Raw genomic sequence first — 24,289 nt, 5'->3', positions numbered from 1 at the left:
CAGTGAGAAGCAGCTGAGTATGAAAAAAGAGTACAGTATGCCTTCTTCACAAAAGGGAAAACAAATGAGTTTAAAAAGGTAGAAAATGGAATAATTCACTGGTTCATAAACAGTAAGTACCAGTTGATAATAATCATAAGAAAGGAGCAGAAATGACTTGGTGCATCAGAAAGATAGACATGTTCCATTACGTAACAGATAACCGGCTCATGTACTGTGTACTCAGTGAACAGACCAGTATTATGAAGCAAATGAAATAGCCAATGAGAAACAAGTGCCAATTTTGGTGAGTGCATTGGATTTAAAGGTATATAGTTTGCTTAGAAGTCAAATCACTCCAACAAAAACAGCCGAAATGAGCTTTGCTGATATTGTAAAAGTAATGCAGGAAGATTTACAACCAAAACCATTGTTGACTTCAGAATACTTTATATTTCATAAGTGGAATCAAAAAGAAAGGAAGTCCATTTCAGCGCATGTGGCTGAATTGAAGAGATTGTCTGAACATTGTTAGTTTAATAATGGACTTAACGATGTACAGAGAGATGGTTTAATTTGTGGAAGCCTACAAGAAAGCATTCAAAAATGGCTCCTTACTGAGACATAATTTACACTTAAAGGAGCAGTTGAAATTGCAGTTGAAACAGCAGGCAGAGTCACAATTGGGTTACAGACAGGAATGAGTGAATAAAACTGCCACGTCTAAACAAAAAATAGTCAGGCCAAACAAATTATGTTACTATTGTGGCAGGTGCTCAGATACACTAGATTAATGCAGATTCAAAAGTGAAGTTGATAAAAAAAAATTCAACAAAGTAGGACACATGCAAAGAGCATTTTGGGCAGATGAAAATAAATGGACTGCACATAGACAAAGTTAGACTCACAGTTCTGGCTTTCTTGTTTTCCTTCTGTAACATGCTGTAAGGTTTCACTGCTAATGTAATGACTTCTCTGTAATGTTCCACTGATAAGGTAATGGTTTCTCTGTAGCAGCAATAATTGGGTTATGACTAGAGATAATGGGGCACGTTAGCCAATGAGCAGGATGCTGTTCTTTCTTGTGTGTCTGGGAGCCGGGAATTCCTGGTCTTTTGCCGGGGAGAGATGAGGAGAAAGATGCATATGAACAACATTGGTAGACCACTGGACGGAGTGGACTTGGAGCGAGGGTCCAAAGGTCAGCGATGATCGGAAGAGGTTGATGGTAGGTGAACGGCCTTATCAGTGAGCTGCAATGTTGCACATTAAACTGTTTCATGAGAATGGGCCCTTTTTTTTGGTTTTCTTTACTAACCAGTCAAATTAAGAATTATAAAGCTCAATCATTTAATCACATATTCTGTACTGTTTGTTTTTTCAGGGTACTGATTTGCAACAGGGGACACATCGAGCAGCATCCACCCAAACGAGATTTCTTACGTTTGGCTGGGCCAGGGGGCTATCACCCCCTATATTAAGCTGCTAGCCAAAGCGAGAGTTACACTTTAAATAGATTTTACAAAAATAACAAAATCAACTTTAAGAAAATACCCCACGTATGGAGGAAGATGACTTTTTTGAATTCTGACCACTTCCATTTTGAACGTATAAGCACCAAAATCTACCGTTCTCTGATACTACAGTTCAAGGACTATAACTTGCAAGGAAAAATAACAAAGAGTACAATATGCAACGCTTAGAGGTATGTGATTATGAAGAGATCAGATCAAGATACATTTATTACACATACATCAAAACATACAGAGAAATGCCCCATTTGTGTTGACAACCAAAACACCAAGGATGTGCTGGGGCAACCGGGAAGTGTCACCGCATGTTCTGCCCCCTACATAGTATGCCCATCATGCTCAGGAGAACAACACAGAACATAACAAAACAGAACATATAAAGTGCCAAAGCAGCAACAGTGAAATAAGGTCCTTTCCTTTTTCCCATCCACCCACCCCCACACACACACACACACACACACACACACACACACACACACACACACACACACACTGTTCTCTAACCAAGGACAGGCCATCTCCTTCGACCTCGAGCCTGTAGTGGACTCGTGGAATTGCAGACATGGGGCCTTTGACTTCTCTAGTGGACTCACAGACATCCACGGACTTGGGTCTCCTGTCATCAGGCTTCAATGTGTACTTTCAATTGATCTTCAGGCCTTGAGCTTTGGTATCCACCAGGATTCATTAATGACGCTGAAGAATAAGGACCCTGGACAAGATGCTGAACACCAGACCTTGAACTCTGATCTCGAGATTCACATACCTAGGGGTTCACTTGCCTTTGTTCCTCACTGGTCTGTTAATATCTGACCAGATTCACATAGCTGACCTTCGAAAGTGGAGCAGGCACTTAAACTCTGACCTGTCCTCTAACTCCCCCACATCCCTCTCCCGAAACCCTAACTTGAAACCTAACTCCCCTCTCTGTCCCCAAACCATCTATATTAACCTAAAAAAGACTGAAATCTACTAGAACCATAACAGAGACCATAGATCAGTGCCATTCTTTGTAATTATCATTAATGGAGCCCTACAATTTGTTGGTTGATTCCCACTAACCTGTTGATGGCACTTGCAAAAACAGGAGCTCATTAACAAAATCCTTTCATCAGGAATTTGTGGGTAAATATGAAATAAACTCACTGCAGATAAGTCAAAATTTTATTAGATAGTATAAGAGCCTTGCATTTGGAATGATTAATATACCTAATATCCTCCCAGCAGTGGATGGACAGAGAATTTTAATCTCAGATTTCATTCTTGCAAATAATAAATTCTTTATAGAGATCATCTAAATGTAATTCTCTTTTTTGTTTTATATTCTAATATTTATTTCACTTTTAAATTTTACTTTCTGCTTCTGATTTTCTGCCAAAACCCTTCCCTGCTCTGTTTCCTTTTCTGTCCATAATTTGATTAGAGTTAGGTTGTTCATCCCTTCATTCATTCAGGATTTGGGATATACTGTTAGAACACCGATATAAGTAACTTGTGCTAGAAGAAATGGAGATAGTAATGCATCTTTTCCATAGTCCTTGTTCAGTCTGCTCACATTGCTGTTTACCTCATCTAATCCTTTATATATTGTACTATTAAATTATCTTGTAATTTATAGTAACTTTATACATTTGCATAGTACTACCTCTGTAAAACAACAAAGTTTACATCATGTAAGACAATGATAATAAAGCTGATTCTGATTCAAACAAAATACCTAGTAGACTAAATGGAAAATTTCTTCTGATTCAACCATGCGTATCTCAGGGGATGCCTTGTATTTATACCAGGCAGAAGTGTATATGCTTCAGGTAACTTAACCACAGCGATTTTTGTTTAAATTGCGAGGTCCTGTCAGTGAACAGTGAACAAATTCTATTTCCTCCCAAGGCTAAATTGGAGCTGTTCAGTCCAGTTAGCCTGTCAATTCTGGTCTTCTACACTTTAAGACAAATGGATAGACATTTAAAAACTCGGGCTTTGCTTCAGTTTGAGGGTATTTTTGAGGAGAATCTTTGTAGACCAAAACCTTTCACCTTTTAATATTCGAGACAGTCCATTATGTCAATATTGGGTGCGGCTTAATAAGCATATCAAGACTTACATGGATGTTGCTTAAATTTATAAAGGGATGTGTTTATTCACTTGTGCAAGTTAATATGAAACCTCTTTATCCATTATGTTGGAATTACACAGGCACTTTGAACAGTTGCCAACAGGAAACAATATTTTTTAAAAGTCTTCTGTATTTCACAGCATGCCTTGAAATTAAAAATGTGCTTAAAGTTGGTCCCTTTAGAGAGGCTAATACACAGAAAAGGCTTAGTTAACACAGGAATAAGGAAAGATAAGAAACAGTTAGAGTCATGCAGGCTGCAATATTTCCCTGGATTCCATCCCCTCAGGCATGGAAATGCTAGCTCAGAAAGAGCACAGAGGAAACATGGAAGATTAAGTTGTTAAGAGCTGATGAAGGCATGTAACAGTGAGAAAGTTATCACATCAATGTAAAATGCTGTGTTTAATCACTTGAACTGGATTGGGCCTCTAGCAACTATACTTGTAATCTCCAGATATGATTATTGTGAGTTTGATAAACTGCCACTGAATATTATATCCAAGGATTTCCTTAGAATGGCCCTATTCTAGTATAAGTATTAGTGGCAGAAGGCAGAGAAGTTAGAAAGAAATTTCTGGCTTCAAATTTGGAATTGGAATTGGTTTATTATTGCCATGTGTACCGAAATAGAATGAAAACCCCTTGTCTTGTATTCAGATCAATTGGTTACATAGTGGATTAAGGTAGTCATAGGGAAAATAATACCACAAAGCAGTATAAAATGGTACAGCTATGGAGAAAGACTAGCGCAGGCAAACAATAAAGTACGAGATCTTAACATGGTAGGTTCTGAGGTCAAGAGTCCCTCTAATCATACAAAGGATCCATTCAATAGACTTATAACAGTGTGGTAGAGACAGACCTTGAACCTTGGAAGTATGTGCTTCAGGCTTTTGTATCTTCTGTACAATGGGAGGGGGGGGGGGGGAAAGAAAATCCAGAATGGTTTGGATCTTTGATTATTCTGACTGCTTTACTGAGGTGCAAGAAATTAGATTACATCAATAATGGGTAGGCTGGTTTCTGCAATGTGTTGACCCATGTCACAACAAAATTTATAAACAAAATTATCACATACTAATAGCTCCAAAGTTCAATGAGTTGAGTAACAGACATTCAGACAAAAGCAGAAATTTTTGGACGGAATCCCGTGAATTCTAATTGTGTTCCACCAGTCTTCAGTTTGTTAATTAGATATAATACAGTGCAGCATTTCACCTTGGTGAGAAAATAAAAATAGATTACCAGCCCAAATGTCTGAATTTTTATGGAAATAAGGGCATTAAGGATCTGAAGGATTTGGGGCTGTTGGCCTGAGGCAATAATGTAAATGAAAAGAATAAAATTCTATAAACACCCAGCAAGTTATATAGCATTTATGCATAACAACAAAGACAATAAAGCAGGTCTAGGCACAAGAAGCTGCAGATGCTGAATGTCTGCAGTCCTGTTGGAAGATTTCCACCCAAAACATCAACAATTCATTTCCTCCCACAGAGGCTGCTCCAGTTGGATAGATGATCCTCAGTTTGCCCGTCTGGGACAGCTTTGTGCACATTCAGAATGACCTCCAGTTCACATCAGATCATATTATACTAGGATTTTTACTAAACATTGGATACCCTAAGATCCTCTATCCCCCACCTCATTCAAAACACATAACCCACTATTCATTATTATCTTCCAGCAGATCATTTCCCTTTCAGCAAAATCATTGAACATAGAGACTATAGACATGTATTTGTCACAGGGAGCTCAAATTTCATCCATTTTGTCCATATAGTTTAAAAAAAGCTGCACAACTAATGCAATTTTCCAGTAGCTTACAGATCATGATTCTTCAAGTACACATCCAATATTAATTATGCATCTGAAGGACTCAGTATTTCCTATAATTTCTCTGATTTTTTTTTAAATTTCTGATTTGCAGCATCTGTTGTTTCTTTGTCTTTTATCCCTTATTAATCTGTCTTTCTAAGTGAGATTGATGCTGTCCTTTAGACTAAATTCCAATAACATTCCCCCACACATGGCCTAACATTACATGATTTATCCCTTCCTGCCTCTAAACAACAGTGAAAACAAAGATGAAGCCTTTTATGAGCAGAGAAAGAGATACAAGCTGTAGTGACTACTTGAAAACAGGCTAAAAGTTGCTGAGTGGCTAAGTGCGGGAGTATCGCATTGTTATGATGTGCTTCGAAGAAGTACCATTGACCTTTTATTACAAACCAACAACAAAATCTTTCACTTCTTCCATAATTCCATGATTCTCTGTCAATTCAGTAAATCTAGTCAATGTCATGAATTCAGGCAACCAAAATAATTAAAGCTCTAGAACTGTAGCTTCTCAAATGTCTCTCTCCTGTAGAAGTCAGAACTTGGTCATAGGCCTGTCCAGATAGCTGGTATTAGTCTTGATGTACAAAAGGATATCAAGATTGCCACACAATCCTCTTCTGTCTGGAATGACTTGGATGACTCTCCTGTTGATCTTTGGGCTGTGAGGCACTTTGTCATCAACTATAAGCACAATGTCTCCTGGGAGGAAATTGTGCTTTATACCTGACCATTTCTGATGTTCCTGTAACTGCGGTAAGTACACCTTCACCCACCATTTCCAAAACAAGTTTAACATGTATTGGACCTACTTCTATCTACGACAAGCATAAATGTCTTCTTTTTGGAACTCCCTAGTGGTAAGGATAGAGAGATTTTCAGAAGCAAGACCTCATTATGGTTGGGTGTTAGTGCTTCCAAGTCTTTGTGATCAGAGGATGCCTTAGTAATAGGATGACCATTGATAATGGCTTCTACTTCACAAAGGACTGTGTGGAGCCCCTCTTTGCCAAAATGTTGTACCTCCATGGTGGAATCTCACATAGACCTGATCAATCTCTCCCAAGTTCCCCTATGATGTGAGCCAGCTGGGTTTTAAAAATCTACTTAGTTCCTTTCTGAAGAAGGACATCAGTGATCTTTAAATTATTCCTCTTCTCAGTGACTTCTCTCAACTTGCACTCAGCTTCAACAGTTTGTCACATGATCAGAATTCAGTTCACAAACCTGTCCTTGTCTTGTTATAAAGTGCCAAATTGCATTAACAAAAGAATTTGTGTTTAAAGAAGATACCACTTCAATGTGAACTGCTCGTATAGGTAGGCAGGTAAATATGACTATATACCTCTTCACTAAATTCCTTCTGCTCCAACTCAAAAGGTCCAAGATAGTCCACTCCTACACATGTAAATGGAGGATCATCTTGAGAGATCCCGTCCAAAGGTAAATCTGCCTTGCGTTGGCATCTGGAGTTGCGTGCAACTGTCGACAAGCAACACACGGAGACAGGATTCTTCATATAGCTTTACTAGCGCTGGGAATCCAGTATTTTTGCAAAATGGACAACATGTGGTTACAACCACCATATCCCACCATTTGATCTACATGCCTCAGACTGAGATCTGAGATATAGAGATCCTTTGACAGTATGACAAAATGTTTAGACTCTTCAGACATAGCTATCCTACTAAGCTGTCCACCAACTCTTAAGACACCATCTTCAAAATGAAAATATGGCTGTTCCCTTTCACACTTTCTCACCTTTGTAAACTTGAGAATTCATCTTGAAACCTCTTTCTTTGGAAAAATCCAATGATCTCAATTTTAGTCTTTCTTAGATCCTCCACTGAGAGACAACCTCAGTCAATCTGACCTTGGGCCCTTCCCATTTTTCTCTCTTTGTTGTTCTTCATCCAAGTCAGACTGAGCAAGAGTCATGCTCAATTACATCTTCTTCTGACGAAGAAACAAGAGCAGGTTCTTAAATCTAAGAATCTAGACCATTGCCTTCCTCAAAATAGTACAAGATGGGAAGTGAGGGATTATATGTGTAACCACAGCCACCTCCTCTTCAGTCTGCACAGCATTCATTGCAACACTCCTCTTGGCTCCTGGATCATCTAGCCAGAGTCCTTCAGAACAATTGTGATTCACAAGCCATTCTCTTTCAGGTTGAGTCCCTGACACCCATGTCTCATTCTTCAGGAATTCTTCCACCTTCAACCTTCTAGAGGTTACATCTGCCGGGTTGTTTGAAGTGTTTACATACCTCCATTCAGATGCTTGCGAGACCTCAAGAATTTTTGAAACCTGGTTCAGAACCTGGAAATTTCACTCTTGACATACAGAATTACTATCAGTCCAAAGTACCGAGTACTGAAGGTACATGTGCAACTGCTTCCTCCACAATGTGTCCAAACAGCTTGCCATTGGAGCAGCGGTGAGCTGAAAATGCCTACAACAGAGCTACCCTATATTTTCTCTAGATTTTCTCATGATGAAAGCACTGTGCTCATGAGAGCGCATGTTGGGCAACATTAGGTGGCCACTGTTCCATAGCCATCTTTGCCTGCGTCTGTAAAGTGGTGCATCTGTGCAGCAGTAACTTCTCTGAAATCCAGGGGTTTAAAACATCTTAAAACCTTGAAGTTTTCCAACTGGCAGAGGTCTTTCAGCCAGCTTGTCCACCCATGAGCAACTGATATTGGTATGGTGTCACCCCAGCCAAGTTCTTCCTTGCACAGATCTTGTAGGATCTTCCTAGCAGTCAGCACTACTGGACTCAAGATTCCTAAAGGATCATAGATAGAACTAACTGTGGAGAAGATTACAGTCAGGGTGACCCACAAAGATACAAACAAACAACAATAAAACCCAAGCTAAAATGTATCAATAAATTAATTTGAATATCTCACCATAATTCCACAAATGCATTTTAAGACAAAAACAATAATTAGCAGCGGCTGCAGGAATGCTGGGGTGAGCTGTCAACCATGCCCTTGGAGCGCAACAATACCTCGTAGAAAGATGCTTGCTGATGCATCCGGTACACAAACAGCCAAAGCAAGCACCATTTTTCGTTAGGAAAAGAATCTTCTCACAATGAGTCCAAGGCACAAACCCAATGTGTGTCCATCCCCACTGAACAGACACACCCTCTTGACCGATGAAACCATTTATTTCTCTTCCTTTAGGTTCAGGTTCAGGTTCAGGTTCAGGTTTAGCTTTACTTCCTACAGTGGCCATAGGCAAAGCTGCTTCCTTTAGCTCAAGAATAATGTTCTGACTTAGTTTTGTTCAAAACTTTGTCTATTGCCAATAATGGCGTATTCTGCCTTTTCACGCCCACTAGGTGTGTTGCAATCTTTCTTTGCCTTTCAATAAAATGAACAATGTCCATGAAAGTAGCCTTATGATTGTGACCTTCCTACAGTTTCCAGGCCACCGTTCTCCATCTATCCCTAAGCTTATAGCGCAGTTTCTTTATAATAGTCAACATATTGGCAGGCATGTCCAGCTCATACATGTAGTGCACTTCTTCCATGGCATTGCAACAGCCTCTAAGAAAAAGACTGTAATCTGAAGAGATGTCATGTCTTCAGGCTTGATGGATACACATGAAAGAGCCTTTTCCATGTAGGCGGATGCAATTTTCATTTCATTACCAAAATATTCCTGCAGTAAAGTCTTAGCCTTGACAGATGCTCTCTTAGGGTCAATCTGCTGGCAACTTCTAACAAGTTCCCTGGGGCGACCCCTAGTGTGCTGTTCAAGGAAATAGAGGCTGTCACTCTGGCTGTCAGTCTTGCTTTCAACGCTGCTTTCAAGGGCCTTCGTAAATGCATGATACTGCAATGAATCGCCATCAAAGATTTGAAGCTCTCTTTTAGGCAAAGATGAAAGTCGGTTGTTTTTGTGCCAATAAAGTTGTTGTTTTATTTTACTCATAATATTAAAAATACTGCTTTGATCTCTATCGTCTGAAACAAGAGTGTTTCCATGCTGTAAGTGAATGTCCCCATGAGTACTTTGAGATGTTGGAAGTGACACAGGATCAGAGTGCCTCAAAAGTGCAGGCAAAGATTAAATGCCCTGTACTACCTCTTGGGGATTATGTTCATGTTTCTAAGAGAAACGAGGAACAAATAAATCAACATTGACATTTTTATTTTGTTTTTCTTTTGTGCCTTTTCAATAAAGGAATTCCTACCATTGGACTGTCCTGCTGGAGCACTTTTTGTACTCGACATACTTGCCCTTAGCACACTGACTTTAGCCATACGTGCAGCAATTTCTTCCTCCAACTAAAGCTGCTCCTTCCTTTTCCATAGCTGTTCCACTTGCTCTTCCAGCACATGTTTGTCCTTCAGTAATTGTTGATTTGCTACTAAAGCAGCTAAATCAGCCTCAGCTTAAATGCATGTAGAAAAAGTAGTTGATACAAAAGATTTTCTTCCTGTAGAAGAGCTCCGTAAGCTAGTCCTTCTGCTTTCAACATTTGGCACACTGTCACTTGGCTTTACATCATTTTGTATGTCACCTGTTATATCCAGAGTCAGAACACGCATTGGAACTTGAGAAACATCGTCTGTTAGAAGGTGAGGCAGCAACATCATATTGAACATGGTCATCAATGTGAAATGTTTGAGCCGATCATTGTTTCAACCTCTTTGAATACATTGGTGTGATTATCAGTGCTTGTGCATCATTCATTTTGCTTTTCCAGTTCATCCTTGGGAAGTAGATGAATCTGTGTGATACAGCTCAGTGGCAGCTTCACAAAGGTTAGTCAAGTTTTCAAACTGAGATTGCACCTGTGAGATAATTTCCTTATTTTATCATAGATCCTTAATTAATGGTATCAAACTTTAATTTTTTCTTGTTTGTTTTACAGTCATTTTAAAGACTTTCAGGTTTATTCACCAGAGTTTTGCTGGTAAGCTTAATTTCTCTCATGCCTGCCTTAACATAAGAGCCATTGACGTCAGTCCTATCCTTGGATCTGCTCCTGTTGCTTTCTTCACTTTGCACAATTCACAATTAATTCTTTGTTCACTCACAGTATATTCACAAAACACACCAACAGTATTGCATTCAATCAACAGGCAACAAACAAACTATTCACGCATCCACATCACATCAACCAAGCAAAACAGTGTTCAATTCAAATGTCAGCAACAGGAACTCACTACCTTCGCAAATCACGCAACGAACCAGGGCTTTCAGCACTTCGCTAAACCAGAATAACGAACCATCAGGCAAATACCACATAATTGTGCAATGGTCCCCAATGGACAAGTAGCACTGACCACTAATATTCCTACTAAGGTGTGTGCATGTGCGCATGGTCACACATCTTTTTCTATTAGCACACAAAATGTTGTCACCCTCTACCTTGTTGGCACGTTAAGTAGACAGTATTTCATGATGGTACAAAACCACATTTCCTTTTCCAGTTACTGATACAGACAGTGTTGACAATGGTGATGATTTTTCTAAAGATTTTAGAACTGGTTTATTTATACTGTTTTTATTGAAGGAATTATTCAGTGCGCACATGTTGTCGCTGGGCATAAAAGAGCACAGCATAAGATTTCATTGCAAGTTAGTGGGAACATTGTTGACCACTCAGACTGTGTTTAATCAACTAATACACAGCATTAATCAATACAAAGCCATTGGTAGGCCTTCCACTTCAGCTGCTCACATTGCTAATATGCCTTCTCGGTGTTGTGATAAGAGTTATCTCAGATAACCGACTGGCCTTTCTTTGTGTTCCTTTGTGTTGGAATTTTTATTCCGCCAACAGGTCCGAGCAATCCTCTTCGTCCAGAACATGAAACGTTGTGTGGAGTAGTCCATCCTGATGGCTTGCCATAAACTGGTGCTTGTTTTGTATATAAAAAAGATGTTGACAAACGGTAGTAACTACTAAAATTCGCTGAGAGGCTAAGTGAGGGAATATCGCACTGCATGATGCACTTCCAACTAACTGAATTGCAAGTCAGAAAGTACTTCATTAAAAACCAACAATAAATCATTCCATAGAACCATAGAACACTACAGCACAGAAAACAGGCCATTCAGCCCTTCTAGTCTGTGCCAAAACTTTATTCTGCTAGTCCCATTGACCTGCTCCCAGTCCATAACCCTCCAGACCTCTCCCATCCATGTATCTATCCAATTTATTCTGAAAACTTAAGAATGAGCTCGTATTTACCGCAGCTGGCAGCTCGTTCCACAGTCCCACCACTCTAAGTGAAGAAGTTCCTCCTAATGTTCCCCTTAAACCTTTCCCCTTTCACCCTAAAGCCATGCCCTCTCATATTTATCTCGCCTAATCTGTGGAAAGATCTGTCTATACCCCTCATAATTTTGTAAACCTCTATCAAATCTCCCCTCATTCTTCTACACTCCAAGGAATGAAGTCCTAACCTGTTCAATCCTTTCATGTAACTCAAGTCCTGAAGACCCGGCAACATCCTAGTAAATCTTCTCTGAACTCTTTCAATCTTCCTGATATCCTTCCTATAGTTAGGTGACCAGAACCATAGAACCATAGAACATTACAGCACAGAAACAGGTCTTTTGGCCCTTCTTGGCTATGCTGAACCATTTTTCTGCCTAGTCCCAGCGACCTGCACATGGACCATATCCCTCCATACCCCTCTCATCCATGTACCTGTCCAAGTTTCCCTGAAATGTTAAAAGTGAGCCCACATTTACCAGTTCATCCGGCAGCTCATTCCACACTCCCACCACTCTGTGTGAAGAAGATCCCCCTAATATTCCCTTTAAACTTTTCCCCCTTCACCCATATCCTCTGGTTTTTTCTCCACTAGCCTCAGTGGAAAAAGCCTGCTTGCATTCACTCTATCTATACCCATCATAATTTTATATACCTCTATCAAATCTCCCCTCGTTTTTCTACACTCCAGGGAATAAAGTCCTAACCTATTCAACCTTTCCCTGTAACTCAGTTTCTCAAGTCCCAGCAACATCCTTGTAAACCTTCTCTGCACTCTTTCAACCTTATTAATATCCTTCCTGTAATTCAGTGACCAAAACTGCACACAATACTCCAAATTCAGCTTCACCAATGCCTTATACAACCTCACCATAACATTCCAACTCTAATGCTCAATATTTTGATTCATAAAGGCCAATGTGCCAAAAGCTCTCTTTACTACCCTATCTACCTGTGACACCACTTTTAGGGAATTTTATATCTGTATTCCTAGATCCCTCTGTTCTACTGAACTTCTCAATGCCTTAACATTTACCTTGTATGTTCCACCTTGGTTTTTCCTTCCAAAGTGCAATACCTCTTTTAGCACACCACTAGTCACAGGCCTCCAATCAGAGAAGCAAACCCCCACTACCACTCTCTGACATCTCCCATTGAGCCAGTGTCTAATCCAATTTACTACCTCACCATGTATACCTAGCGACTGAATCTTCCTAACTAACCTCCCATGTAGGACCTCGTCAAAGGCCTTACTGAAGTCCATGTAGATAACATCCACTGCCTTCCCTTCATCTATTTTCCTTGTAACTTCCTCAAAAAACTTTAAGAGATTTGTTAAACATGACCTACCACGCACAAAGCCATGTTGATTCTCCCTTATAAGTCCCTGTCTATCTAAATACTTGTAGAACCTATCTCTTAGTACTTCTTCCAATAATTTACCTATTACCGACATCAAACTTACCAGTCTATAATTTCCCAAATTAATTTTAGAGCCTTTTTTAAACAACAGAACAACACAATACCCCAAATTTGGCCTTACCAATGTCTTGTACAACCTCACCATAACATTCCAACTCCTATACTCAATACTTTGATTTATGAATGCCAGGATGTCAAAAGCCTTCTCTACAACTCTGTCTATTGTGATGCCACTTTCAGGGAATTATGTATCCGAACTCCCAGATCCCTTTGTTCCTCCGCACTCCTCAGTGTCCTACCATTTACTGTGTATGTCCTACCTTGATTTATCCTTCTAAAATGCAACACCTCACATTTGTCTGTATTAAATTCCATCTGCCATCTTCTGGCCCATTTTTCCAGTTGGTCCAGATCCCTCCACAAACTTTCTCAAACTCCTCAGTGTCCACAACACCTCCAATCTTAGTGTCATCAGCAATATTGCTGATCCAATTTAACATATTATCATCTAAATCATTGATATAGACAACAAACAACAATAGTTGCAGCTCAGATCCTTGAGGCACACCGCTAGTCACAGACCTCCAGTCTGAGAAGCAAACATCCACAACCACTCCCTCCACTCGTCCATAATTCATATAAAACAAAGATGAGTGAGACAAGTGTAATTGGATCAAATACAAACAAGGACAAGTGCTGAGCAAATAATACATGCTTCCTACTCACTCCCTCTCTATACCGCCATACAGGTGAACAGATGACTATATTAATTTATTTTTACTGCCACCCAAACCCACATGACAAATTAACTGAAACCAAAGCACAACACAAATACAACACAGACAGACTATAAATTGGTACATGGATCCTACACAAATGTTTGGTTGGAAGTTGTAACATAAATGAGGTGGACATGAATGTAGTTCGGTTGCTTCTGTTATTATTAGGAAACTTTGTACCCTAAACAGTAGAACAATTCAGTTGATAGACTATTGAGCTGATTTGGTATGAACTTATATTAGGTTCATAGTGTACAATATGGGAAATTTGCATAGATTTTATTTAAACATGGGCAGCTGGACCTTACTGAGGGATACCAAGAAACTGTTGAAAGGAGTAAAAGTGGTGAGATATACAAAAATGAATGGTTAGTTATTACTGACCAAGATATAGGAGGAACAGTGTTATAGGAGACGGTCTGTGGAAATAGGAGGATTCAACGGTCATCAAGTAGGATGACAAAGTCAAACTATAACTTCTGAATGGGTGGTCCCCTATAATGCCCAACTATTGAGGCTTTTCAATTGTCATCTAAATGTAGAAATATGTTCATCTGTCACATCCATCAAATACTTGATCAAGTATACCATGAAGGGGAGTGGTCAGACAATTTTTGGAGTGAATAGAGAAGATGAAATGACATAGTATTTGACAGGCAGATATATCAGGCCCTCTGAAGCTGTCGGACGATACTTGGATTTCTAATTCACAAGAGGGAACCAGCCGTTGTTCAAATCCATCATCACTTTGGACATTTAATACCAGACCCCAACCAGCAAGCCCGAATCCTTCGGATTTACATCATGGATCCTCAAGACAGCATAGAATTGAGAATGGGGATACTATAGAATGATGGAATTATAGACAATAGACAATAGGTGCAGAAATAGACGATTTGGCCCTTCGAGCCAGCACCACCATTCTGAGATCATGGCTGATCATCTACTATCAATACCCAGTTCTTGCCTTGTTCCCATATCTCTTGATTCCCCTATCCATAAGATACCTATCTAGCTCCTAGCTCCATTTCAACATGAGATTGTTGAATTATTAGAAAACCTACAATGACAACAAAACCTGTACATTGCATCCCATCGACTTGCAAAGGAACAAATTCGAGGCATGCCAGAGGCATCCATTGTCATTGATCCTGTCTGGAGACTGGCAACTGAACATGGGAGAAGATTTAATGCATAAATTGCCAACGAAGTCACAGCCTTTATACCAAACAGCACCAACCCTGAAGCAAGATCACGGCACATTGTGTTGAAAGAACGAAGAGGTGACTTGCAAATAATTTCAGAGACCCATCACTCATAAGACAGCTTTCAATACATAATATTCTTTCCACTTAGAGACGATGGCTGGCATCATCGACTCCAAATGACGAACAAGAAACTGACGGCAATGCGTTATTATGCGTATCGAATAACGAACCATGAGAATGTTTAATCACCTTCTCAGAGGAGGACGTCTATTCCAACAATACTTGTATTGGTGGATATGGCCACTAAGATTGAAGGCAAGAGGCTGAGCTACATCCGAATGAATCAAGCAACCTTGAGATCAACATACAAAGGCCTGACTGATGCACTGAATGATGAGGATGATTTCAGAAACATTGGAAGGTGCATCATCCTCTCCTCAACATTTGTCGGTGGACCGAGATACATGATGGAATGATGTTAGGACACCATGATGTATATACGGAATAATGGTAATGTTTCATTGTTCATTACAATGACGTGCAATCCCAACTGGCCCGAAATCCAACAGCATCTTCTTTTGCATCAGCAACCAAGCGATCGGCTGGATTTAATCACAAGAGTGCTTGACATGAAGAGAAAGCTATTTATGAAGTCCCTCACTGGAACAGAGGCTCTTTTTGGTAGGTGCATCATTTACATTGTAAGTGTGGAATACCAAAAGCGGGGTCTGCCTCATTTGCACTGTCTGCTGTGGCTCGATGAAGCATCCAAGCCGAGACTACAAGATTATGATAGATTCGTGCAGCCAGAAATACCACACCCAAGTGAAGATCCAGAGCTGAATGAATTGGTCTTGAAGCATATGATACGTGGTTCGTATTGCACCACTAGATCACCGTGTTGACAAAATGGTACATGCAGAAAGAGGTGGGTAGCCGGCAGTGCTTCAGGGTAGGCTTCAGAGGGAAAGAAGGGAACAGTCCAGCCTCAGGGTAACAGCAAAGACAGTCTGACATACCCAATGGAGGCAAGGACAGGATACCAACGAGACAAAGCAGCAACCACACTTGGACCCAGGGCCACTTATATTCCAGCCCCAATATGAGAATCAGGTGCCTGTGCTTAAGCCCAACTGAAACAATGGACAGCCAGAAGACCTGGAGTCTGGAGTCCACGGACTGGACTGTGAACCGGAACACGGACTTCACGGACCGGACCATGACATTGAGGCTGTTCAACTGTCATCTAAGTGTAGAGATATGCTCATCTGTCAAGTTCATTAAATACATGATCAAGTATACCATGAAGGGGAGTGATCAGGCAATTTTTGGAGTGAATAGAGAAGACAAAATCACACAATATTTGACAGGCAGATATATTGGGCCCTCTTAAGCTGTCAGATCAATACTTGGATTTCCAATTCACGAGAGGGAACCAGCCGTTGTTCACTTTCAAGTGCAGCTTCCCCAACAGCATCAAGTATTCTTTCGAGATAATGCTGCTGTGCAACTGAATGATGATATGGCAAGAACCACTTTAGCAGAATTCATGGATCTTGGCACTTGCGATCTATTTGCAAGAACTCTGTACTATGCGGATATTCCCAGATTCTACACTTGGACTAATAAAAGATGTGAAAGAAGGAGAATGGGGAAAAGAGTGGAGGAGTACTCTGGGATTTTTGAAGCAAAAGTTCTAGGTCGAGTGTATACCGTTTCTCCACTAAGTGGTGACCTCTACTATTTGAGGCTTCTTCTTCATCACATAAAGGGGCCAGTATCTTTCGGATCATTGAAAACACATGATGGAGATATCCTTCCATCATTGAAAGACGTCTGCAGAGAGAGAGGATTATTGCAAGCCTATGATCATTGGCAGCAAACTGTGGAAAAAGCAGAAAGAACAAGAATGCCCAGAGCAATGAGATATTTGTTTGTTGTCTTGCTGACAATCACTGAAATCAACAATCCACAGCAATTATGGAACTGGTTCAATAATGCAATGTCTGAAGATTTCTTACAAATGGAGAGGAGAACTATCAATGATCCTAATGTCATGATTGATGAGAGGCATCATGGACAAGCTCTTCTGTATTTCCAAGAGAAACTTGAGAAATTGGGGAAAACACTTGAAGAATATAACTTGCTGACATTAAGAAGCAGTACAATTACTCAAAGTGCTGGCAATCTGAAATTATTGTGTGAACTGCAATACAACAGAGATGAATGGCAGGAATTAGTTTCACAGAAGGAGCCACTATTGAATAATGAGCAAAGAGAAGTATATGAATATGTGTGAGGCTGCTTGGAAAAGAATCTCTCTCCAACGATTTTCATTGATACACCAGGAGGAATGGGCAAGCCATTTATCAACAACTTGATCCTCGCTACAATTAGGGGAGATGGAGAAGTTGCTATTGCTGTAGCATCATCGGTACTGCAACAACATTGATGCCTGGTGGTAGGAGAGTGCATTCAAGATTCAAGATACCCCTCAATCAATGAAGATGCCCTTTGTAACATCGATAAAAACACCAATACTGCAAATTTACACCGAAATGTGAGGCTTATTGTCTGGGATGAGTGCCCCATGATTAGGAGGGAGAGCTTCAAAGCCATGGACCAGAATCCTAGTGATGTAAGCAGCAAGAATGAGGCCTTTGGAGGTATTTTAACCATTTGCTGTGGCGATTTCTGTCAGCTTCTACTAGTTGTGAAACGCGGAAATGATGCTGATGCGGAGAATTCATGCATAAAAAAATTCCTACTTAAGGAGAGGCTTCATCAAGTTTCAATTGAAGTGAAACATGTGATTGAGTGAGGGAGAAGGATGACATTCTGAGTTCTTATTGGATGTTGAAGAAGACAAGATTGAGAAAAATGAAAACGATGAAAGTGAATTACCTGAAGATACGATTCCGCCAGCAAAAACTATGGAAGAATGTAATGATTTCATCTACCCGACATTCAACAATCCTGCAGAACTGTTCTCAAGGAATTCTATCTTGGTTCCTCTCAATGAAATTATGCAAAAAATAAACTTTGCCTGCATTAGACGCTTCCCTGGAATCATGAAAGAATACTGTACCTTCAATGCTGTAAGTGAAGGAGCTAACGCCACTCATTTTCCAACAGAATTCCTTGATTCGGTTGACCTCTCCACATAAACTGGAATTGAAGAGGGGATCTCCCATCATTTCAATGAGGAACATGGATCCACCAAGGCTTTGCAATGGAACACAAATGATAGTGGAAGAACTGACAATCTCATCATAGACAAGATAAACATTGGTGTGTTCAAAAATGACATTGTCAAGATCCCAAGAATTACTCTCAGTTTATCAGAAGGGGAAGATGTCCCTCTTCAGCAGAGCCAGTTCCCGATACTGTCATGCTTTGCTATAACTATACATAAGGTGCAAGGCCAGACCATGGAGAATGTGGTGATTTACCCGGAGAACCCGGTATTCCAGCATGGTCAGCTGCATGTGGCTTTAAGCCAGGGAAAAAGAAATGAAAACGTTAGAGTATTCTTCAAGGGTGGCAGATCAACCAGAAATGTTGTCATCAAAAGTGTCCTTCATTAAATGAGGAGGAGCTATATTTGTCTTGCTATGCATTTTATTTAATAAACTGAGTTTTTCTTCTTTAATTTCCAAAGCAAAGCAATAGCAAAAGCATTCAAGGAAATTTAATGTTCATTCTGGTCACATCAGACTGCACTACCTTTCTCTCAAAGGGTGCCCCAACAGGTCACCCCGCTGTCTAGTTTTAACTATAGATTTGATACTTTTCTCACAAACATGTTGAGTGAAGATTGAGGTGGACTGGGAATTTCACCGCAGATCTTGGATGGTGATGAATATTGGTAGCTCACGTTGAGGCATTTGACGCTGTGTTTGCTGAGTTTGGCTATCTGGACTGAGGCAAGCGAACAGCTACCTATATAAATGCGAGCACACCCAGAGATGAACATCAACAACTCTACACAGAAGATGTCACCTGGACTGGTGATGAAACGTCTGCATCTAATTGCCAAGCTCAGCAAACACCGCCACATCAAACATCTAAACTCCACACCACCGAGTGTAAACCAAAGAGAGTGGAGGTACAGGGAATCTGAAACAAAATTAGAAAATCCTGGAAACATCGGCAGGTCAGATCACAACTGTGGGAAGAGAAATAGAGTCCATGTTTCAGGTTAGAGACCCTTGTTCAGAACTGAAAAGGAGTCAAAATGAGCAATGTTGAAGGTAAGGCAGGCAGATGTCACTATAAAGGTAAAACTGGGGTGATCTTGGGGATAAACAAGAGTATCTGGCCAATAGGTAAATTGGAGCAACTGAAAGGTAAGAATATAGATAAGAGTTGAGAAATACAGAGTTTAAGGACAAACAAACCCACATTATTTTATTTACATTCTTTTATTTACATTCTTTTATTGATGTTCTCACCTTTTGGCCATTCCCATTCACTCACACTGTTTACAGCATATCCCCATGGTCATCCTAGTTTTCATTATCATCCATTCCCTCAGCCTCCCTGAAGCTTCACATGCTTCTTTTGTCTCCTTTTCAGTTCTGACAAAGGGTATTTGACCTCAAACACTGACAGATGTGGCCTGATCTGCCAAATAGTTCCAGCATTTTTTTTGTTCTCCAACACTCAGTGTTTTTAATTACTGTCATGTCATTGTGGGTCAATTTTTTCACAATCTGAAGCTCAAATTGTTCAATCAATACAAAGATTTCAAATACATCTTTTTTTTCTTCCAGATCTGAATGCCACTGGCAAGGCTAAGGTTTAAAGCCCACCTTTATCTGACATAGAAATTTGATGGTGGACCTTCTTATTCGATACTGTGGGGTTTTTTTTTCTAAAACAATTAATGGACTGATTGGATTTGAGAACAATCCTATTGCTTAATATCTGTCTTTACTGGTATCAACATTGCATTTTAACATTCTCAAGCTGCCATGGTGGGATTTTAACCGAAGTTCACTCATTATAATGACCTTGTTAGACAAAAGTTCTGTTACTTACACTCTATTAGAGATTTGTGCTGGATAAGTAGGATTACAAATGTTAAATGTAAATTTACATAGCTGCAGAGTTTGATAAGCAATTGTTTCATTGAAACGGAAGAACAGACTTTAAGTCTGCAAAATGAATGAATATCTATTTTTAACTATCAACTCTTTAGCTTTTAATTTCAATAGACATGTTAATCATTGGTCCATTAAGGTCACTATTGACTTGAAGGAAATACTGTGGAAACTGAAATAAAAACAGAAATACTATGGAAAATGACAAAGGGTTAATATTTCTGTTATTGGAACAACTCTGTTGCAAGGTCATTGACCTCAAATGTTACTCCCCCGACACATGCTCTCTGACCTGCTGAGAATTTCCAGCATTTTTGTTTTTACTTCAAATGTCCATAGTCTCCAGTGCTCTGCTTTTTGAAATGGTGTAAACTAAGATACCTGATTTCAATTCATGAATATAGCTGAAGGGAAATGATTTTGCTGAATGTAAATGCAATCATTAGTAAACTAAACGTGTGCCTCAATGTACTATTGCAGTCATCAATTCAGAAATGGTTGTAATATTCTGAAAAGTAATTTCAGACTACCTACTAGTGAAAGAGATTTTAATGAATTTAATTAAATGGGAAGTATTTTGATTTGCAAGATATTGACCTGTTGAGATGAAAGATTTTTGTTTAATATATTTTAGAAGTAATATGCATGTGTACTCATCATTAATGTTGAAATAGTTAATAACAAGAGTTTGCACATACAATTTTAGTTTGAATTTCAGAGTGTGTGTGTTCTATGATCTTAAGGTCTTAATAATATGAAATATGCAAAATTAATAGAATGTAAAATTTTTGAATTGCTCAATAGATGGATTTCATTTCAGAAGATTTAAAACAAAGACTTTAGCATAGGATTAATGCACTGGCAAATATTATTTACAAAACATATTTCTGTTTTTATTTCTTAAGGACATCTGCATTAATCTGCATTGAGACTGTCATGACCCTAAAGCTTAAGGCTGATGATTCTGAACTGTAAAAGATGTTAATCAGTCTGAAGTAAGTACATGATATCCAAACTGGATGTCGGATTAGATGAACATCAGCATAATAATTACTTGCAAGTGAAGTTAAATGTTTGAACATTTTAATTTTCGGATCCATTATGCAAGGATATTGATGAAATGATGACCTCAAAATCAAACATGATGTTATGACTATATTACACGTAGGTGACCATTATGGCTTGTAAATCTAAACCAAAGCAAAAACAGGGATCTGGTTTTCATCACAGTATTGAGCTGAATTGACTTTATTTCTTTCTTCCTTCACATACACGAGGAGTAAAAATGTTATGTCTCCATCTAAATGTGTCACATGCAATCATAGTAATTTATAATAATTTATGATAAATAGAACAGTCACTGTAATACCGGGTACACTCAAGTCAGGATGAGTTCATCAGTCTGATGGCCTGGTGGAAGAACTTCACCAGAGCCTATTGGTTCTGGCTTTTATCCTGCAGTACCGCTTCCCGGATGGTAGCAAGTGGAATAGATTGTGGTTGGGATGATTCGGGTCCCCAATGATCCTGCAGGTCCTTTTACACACCTGTCCTTGTAAATGTCCTGAATAATGGGAAATTCACAACTACTGATGTGCTGGGCTGTCTGCACCACTCTCTGCAGAGACCTGTGATTAAGGGAGGTACGAGAGGTGATTGATAAGTTTGTGGCCTAGGGTAGAATGAGTCAATTTTAGAAAACCTAGCACATTTGTTTTTCAACATAGTCCCCTCCTACATTTACACACTTAGTCCAGCGGTCGTGGAGCATACGGATCTTGGATCACCAGAAAGTGTCCATAGCATGGGTGCTTGATAAGTTTGTTGCCTAAGGTAGAAGGGGATGAGTTATACAGCTCTTGTTACATGCACATGCAGTTCAACTCTTTAAGTGATTAGGCAGAAAGTTTGAAGTTAATAATTCATCAGTTAATAAGTCAGTGGGGTGATTGATAATTTTGTGGCCTACGGTAGAAGGAAATGAGTTAATAACTTCAAATTTATTTTGAAGTTATAAAATAACTTTCAAAAGTTATTTTTTTGAAATAACTTTCAAATCTCAAATCGCATTCGCATTCACAAACTTTCAAGCCAGGATATTGGTTTCCCTCCAGATCAGTTGCAACCTGTCCCTCTTGTACAGGTCACCCCTTCCCAAGAAAAGGTCCCAATTATCTATGAACTTGAAACCCTGTCCCCTGCACCATTTCCTCAGCCACTCATTCATCCATGCTATCACCCCACTAGCCTGTGGCACTGGGAGTAATCGGGAGATAACTATCTTAGAGGTCCTTCGCTTCAGCCTCTTTCCTCACTCTGTATACTCACCATGTGGGACCTCCTCCCCTTTTTTGCCTGTGTCATTGGTGTCAATATGAACCACAACCTCTGGCTGTTCACTCTTCCCCTTGGGAATATCTTGTAGCCGCTCCAATACATCCTGGACCCCTAGCATCCAGGAGGCAACACACCATTCTGGTGTCTCTTTTGTGGCCACAGAAATTCCTGTCTGCACCCATAAATACAGAGCTCCCTGTCACTACCATACTGCCTGAAAGCCTTCACTCCTGAGCCTCAGAGCTGGCCACAGTGCCACCTGCTGGCTGCTGTTGGTGTGCTCGAATGGGTCATCCCTCCACCTCCAGCAGTATACAATTGACCAGTTTTACTTTGGTACCTAATGGTCACAGCGGAGCCCTGCAGTACTACTTAATCACCTTACCTCTCCTGTCTGAAGTCTGTACTCCTGGTGTGATCACCTCTTTAAAAGTCTCATCTATAATGTCTTCAGCCTCTGGTCTGATCCTGAGTACAGCCATCTCCACCTGCAACACCTTAACCCGGTTAGCCAGACACTGAATTTGAGTGCACTTCCCACAGACGTACTCATCAGGGAAACTATCAGATATCCTGAATTCCCACATCCTGACTAGTCAGTAGTAAAAAGAAATTACTTCTAATACTCTGTGCCTCCGCCTGTTCCCGCCTGGCCTTCCCATCTATCACTGGCACACTCTGACAGTGGCCGTTGTGCTTGATCCTGCCTTCCTTTTATTGGCTGTTGCATTGACACTTACCACACCTGAGTGACTGAGAAAAAGACCGTATATCTGAATCTGCTCCTTTTGTATCCTCACTCTGAACTTCTGTAGGCTTCTGATGACGACACCTAACGTGCCCGAGCTGCCTGAGAAACAGAAAATGCTGGAATACTTCAGGTCAAGCGACATCAGCAGGAATAGCAACCTTTATTCACAATGTGTCATCACAATGACTTTAACCTAATAGAACATCGCAATATAAGTTATGGTAGTGGGTGGTGAATTAGGAGATTGAAACCAATAGCATGGATAAAACTATTTAAATATGAGAAGGGTTTAGAAGATGAAGAAAGAACATGACATTTTGAATAGCTGAAGGAAGGAATCAGTATAAAGGAGGATCATGACAGAAATGGATACATTACAAAGAACCTCTTGGATGATAGAGAAGGTTTAGGGAGCTTTAACATCTACCTCGTTTTCATGGTTTTATGTTTATATTGTGAAAAGAATGAGTGGAGGTATAAAATCTACACAGAACCAAAGCAACTGATTCTAATGAAATAAAGTGCCAGTAATTAAGTACCAAAATAAAACTGGTCAATAGACTCAAAAGTAATTAGAATTCTGACAAATATGTTGCAATGTGGTCAAATTAATGATGCTCATTTTACACTACCAATCACAATTAAGACATCCTTAATATTTTCAAATCATAAACACAGAGTTTTGCAAATGATGGAAATCTTGAGCAATATATGCAAATTGTTGGGGGAGGTTGGTGCTGCCTGATTTTCTGAGTTCCTCCAACATTTTGTGTGTGTTGCTTAATGCTTTCAAAGATAGGGGAAAAAAGCAAGAAAAATTGGACAACAAATTGAATGTTATTGCGAGATTACAGCAGTTTTAAACATCCCATCTGGTTAAAGATGAACAACAACACACACAAAATGCTGGTGGAACACAACAGGCCGGGCAGCATCTATAGGGAGAAGCGCTGTCTGGCCTGCTCTGTTCC

The 24,289-nt window shown here is 39.8% G+C and overlaps 1 long non-coding RNA gene across 1 annotated transcript; it reads left to right on the top strand.

Annotated features, from left to right (window-relative positions):
- Nucleotides 1-1,386: 1,386 nt before the first annotated feature.
- On the top strand, nucleotides 1,387-23,394 carry LOC132397759 (uncharacterized). Its single transcript, XR_009513439.1, has 3 exons — nucleotides 1,387-1,684; nucleotides 21,136-21,225; nucleotides 23,383-23,394. It is a non-coding gene; the product is annotated as an uncharacterized LOC132397759 (long non-coding RNA).
- The last annotated feature ends 895 nt before the right edge of the window (nucleotides 23,395-24,289 follow it).

The sequence above is a fragment of the Hypanus sabinus genome, chromosome 8 (genome assembly GCF_030144855.1).
Source record: "Hypanus sabinus isolate sHypSab1 chromosome 8, sHypSab1.hap1, whole genome shotgun sequence".
In the NCBI taxonomy this organism is placed as follows: Eukaryota; Metazoa; Chordata; class Chondrichthyes; order Myliobatiformes; family Dasyatidae; genus Hypanus; species Hypanus sabinus.
The sequence above is the reverse complement of the archived record's forward strand: the minus strand, read 5'-3'. Positions and strand labels throughout refer to the sequence as shown.